Below are 4,682 nucleotides of genomic sequence, written 5' to 3'. Positions count from 1 at the left end.
AACGAATACTCCCATCAGGCTTCGTCACAAGATGAAGTTCATATGTCCAAGGACTCCGCGACTTCCGAATAACACCCTTCTCTAGCATTTCCTTGACGTTTGCTCGTAAAATCTTGATCTCCTTAGGTGATCGACGATGAACAAGAACCTTGATTAGACGAGCATCCCCGGTTGGAATCGGATGACGTGTGGCAATCTTGGCCCCAAAAAATAAGTCAAATTCAAAGAGATCAGAATACTCCTTCATGAGCCGGTCAACTGCTGCAACACAAAGATCGTCGGAGGGATCAGAAAAGGGAAAAGCAGAACAAGATGGAAACACAAAAGGAAAGAGTGGGGGAACAAAAGTAATAGATCCCACCATATGGCTGCCTACCAATGCGCATGCTTGGGAAATTGATGAGGGAAACTCCTCCAGCCTGTGAGGATCAAATAATCATCAAACAATCGATCCATACTTTCTATATCTCAAACGCAAAGCTACCTCTATGTGCTCAAACGCATAGAAGGCCTTGTTGCTCTCTCGGTCTCTAGCACCATCAACCTTTTACCTTTAGGACGGAAAATGCTTGTCTATAAGCTCCTGGGAGAAGGTCCATAGCTTGTGAGCGAGCTCGGGATCTCTACCATAAGCACTACAGTTGGATTTGTTGGACTCCACGAAGTATTGCCTGGTGATGTCCTTGAGGCTTGGATGTAAAGCTGTGTAGCACGTTGTAGCAGCGCCCTGAGAGATCAATCACGTATTAGTCATGAAAAACTTCCAGATAATTGGGAGAATTCTTCTTACCTGTGGCACATTTTTCCAAAGGAACTTATAAATAAATAAATCTAACGTATGCTATGAGTGTCAAATGTCTTTAATTTTGTTAAACATTTCTTTGCTATCATATTTTATTTTTATAAATTATTTTCTAATTAGAACTTATTCTTTTAGTTATAAAGTTTAAAATTCTTAGATTTTGTACGCTCTAAGTTTTAACTATAAAAACAACTATATGATCTAGGAATGTTTCATGTTCTTACAACTTGGCTTGACTTGTGATTTATTAATAATATTATTAAATAAAGGTAGATGTTGGACACCAATTTTTTAAAAAGTATTTTAAATAAACTGTTAAAAATTTTATATTTAATATTAATATTTTAAATGGAGCTGGATTCTCTTGCTAGTGCTTATATATTTAAATGAATAAGCTGGTTTCATAATGTCAAATGCTAGGAACTAAGCATATGCCAAAATCTACTGGTTGAGATTAACAAGCCTTAAAAGAATTTGAAATGTCTTTTAGAGCAGGGAGGAAACTGTGGCAGTATCTAAGAAGAGCTATGAATATTCTTCAACACCTGAATTATGAAGTTTGAGATGTCTGTGTCACTTGTCTCACTGATGGCCAGTTGGGAGTCATGATCACTGCTGCTATTACCTCAGGTACCTTTATCAAATTGGAAATGGTGCTGCAGAGGAAGACCACCAAGAAAGGAAATGTTACAGCAGCCACCAAGGACTAGTGATACCTCAGCTACTATTGTAGTTATGCAAAGTCATCATTAAAGAAATGGATACCATAAAAATTTAAGGATATCTATGTAGGGTCATGCTACTTTGCTCTTGAGTGTGCAGGAGTGGAAAACAGGGAAAAAAAACCACACTTAAGACTTTATATTTAGGATTTTCTCTCAGGCTTTTGGAGTCAGGAAATTACATGAGTGCACAGAATAATTAGTGACCGCGCATGTAGGATATAAAAGGGGGAACTTAGGATATCCTTCCCATCCCACTTTGTACTTTGTTTTACACATAATTGCATCTCTACTTATTCCACTCATTGTGCAAAGCCTAATCCGCAACCTTTCTTTAGGATATCCAAAGTCATATTTCTTTTTACTTGTTTGTGTTTATAAGTTAAATCTCAAGCTTTGCACAACATAAGAAACCCCATTGGCCCCCTTAAAGTAGTCTTTTGATAAACTATAAAAGTATATTATATATAATTTATTCTCATCTCGGTCATATACTATACATATTTGAATTACAAACAAACACTACTTTTTAGTATTAAATAATTATGAAATATTTACTAAAATATAAATAAATAAGAAGCTCAATTTCCATCTTAGAAATCTGCATTACTAGAGCAGAATAGCCTGATCTTTCCAATTGATTCACTCGTGTCGTGGAATGCATTGCTGGTGGGGTATGTGCAAGTAGGGAGTGTGGAGCACATCAATGCATTGTTTGCCACCTTGCCCAAAGCCGACATTGTCACTGGAGCATAGCCATGGCCCAACACAAACTCCCTAAACCACACTAGTGATTCATGCTAGCTGCAGCACACCATGGTGTGCCACGGTCTACAACCCAACACTTGCAGCTTCCTGGCCCTCATAGAGAAGCAACATTAGCAAAGAAGACAATCTCTGAAGTGGCACTTCTAGTGGCTGTCGCATCAAGCTCACAATCTTGAGATTTCATTTGCTCTTGCAATGACTTGTTTCCATCTTGAGGCCTTTCACCAGCTTCTTCATCTAGACAAACAATCACTTTGCTTAGAAAAGAAAAATAAGAGAAAAGAGAAAAGGGAAACCTCAACCCTTGACATGGTAAGTGTCACCCTGTGCATCTAGCCAATGCATGTTACTATCCAAATTGTGAGGATCAACACCAAAAAACCCACTCGCAAACTCCTCCAGTCTGCCACTCCTTGATAAACGCATTTGTGGTTTTTATTTCTATGTATTCTTTTGCCGATGGATCGCTGGGCTTGGGAACAGCTCTCTTTCACCAGGTGTCACGTAAATATTAGCTTTTCTGAGGTATTAAAGTTTCTGGCGCAGCACTACGAAGACGATCCAAACAATTTTGGCCTCTGTGTGGCCGATCTGAGTTGGCTTTCCGAGTCGGTGAGTGCTGCTTCTGAGTTGAAATTACAGGTACTTACATGATCCTTGATCCAATGCTTAATCATGAACTTCAGTTAGCAGTACATGCAATTGGTGATGCAGCATACGATGATGTACTTGGAATTTACACTGACGCTATTTCTAAACATCCTCGTCAAGGACATCGATTGAGAGTAATGATGAACAAATCTACGTTTGTATCACTGAACTTGTGGGATTGCAGGTAGAGCATGCACAGCACCTTTCACCTGGAGCACACCTCAAATTTGGGAAGTTCTCCATATCTGTGTCGATGCAAGTAAGCAGATGAGTGCATTTTGCCTCCATTGCAAAACCCTATATTTTTGCACAGCCAGAGCAACTTCTAGATGATGCTTACTACGCCATGAAGAAACTTGGTGAGAAGCACTCACGCAGATCTTATAACCTCCGGTCCCTCCTCGGAAACGGTAGTGTGGTTGCTCTAGGATCCAACTGGCCTGTAAGCCTGTCAAATACTTTTTCTTCGGCATTACATGAATGCTTTGTCTCAAGGTGGTAGCAGTGAATCCAGTTGGAGGGATCCGCACAGCTGTGGAGAGAAATGTCTTTTAGAGCAGGGAGGAAACTGTGGCAGTATCTAAGAAGAGCTATGAATATTCTTCATCGTGCTACACAGCTTTACATCCAAGCCTCAAGGACGTCACCAGGCAATACTTCGTGGATTCCAACAAATCCAACTGTAGTGCTTATGGCAGAGAACCCGAGCTCGCTCACAAGCTATGGACCTTCTCCCAGGAGCTTATAGACAAGCATTCTCCGTCCTAAAGGTAAAAGGTTGATGGTGCTAGAGACCGAGAGAGCAACAAGGCCTTCTATGCGTTTGAGCACATAGAGGTAGCTTTGCGTTTGAGATATAGAAAGTATGGATCGATTGTTTGATGATTATTTGATCCTCACAGGCTGGAGGAGTTTGCCTCAACGATTTGCCAAGCATGCGCATTGGTAGGCAGCCATATGGTGGGATCAAAGACTCTGGAATCCAACAAGAGGGTGTCAAGTACGCAATGGACAACATGCTCGAAACCAAAGTTTTAGTCATGCGCAATGTAGGCAACACGTCTTACTTTTGATCAAGCTTGAGCTCGAGCTTTTGAGAAGAGTAAATACAGTCTATCCACAAATTATTGCCGAGTTCGAATGAAGCAGTGGTTCTTGCAATATAAAATATATTTTAATTATTCATGTATATAGTAGTACGTTAAATCTAATTTTATAAGTTTAAGTTTTATGTAATTTAAAATCTAGGTTTGAACAATCTAATCTATAATACAAGAGAATGATGAAGTAGAGTGGATAAAATGAAAAAAATAACACTTTACTCAAAAATGATATGTTTTATACAACAAAGTATATTTTTTATAAATGTAAATACAAAAGTAAATTAAACTTATATATATATATATATATATATATATATATATATATATAATGTTATTGTATTACTGTAAATATATTATCATATATAAAATATGTTAATATTATTATCTACATAGTAATGTGCTAGATCTATGTTTTTAATTAATAATTTATTTTATAATTTAAATCTTTTTATAACTGGTATCTATTTTTAAAAATAATTTAGACTCATATGGTCTCACTTCTTGAAGTTGTCCATGCTTAAAATAATTTTATGGAGAAATTTTATAAGTAATTTTATGTTTTCCATACAATTATTTATAAACTTTAAAAGATTGCTGGAAAAGTAGAAGGTACCAAACTGATCAATCTAGCCAATG

The sequence above is a fragment of the Selaginella moellendorffii genome, unplaced genomic scaffold, assembly GCF_000143415.4.
Source record: "Selaginella moellendorffii unplaced genomic scaffold, v1.0 SELMOscaffold_96, whole genome shotgun sequence".
NCBI lineage: Eukaryota > Viridiplantae > Streptophyta > Lycopodiopsida > Selaginellales > Selaginellaceae > Selaginella > Selaginella moellendorffii.
The sequence above is the reverse complement of the archived record's forward strand: the minus strand, read 5'-3'. Positions refer to the sequence as shown.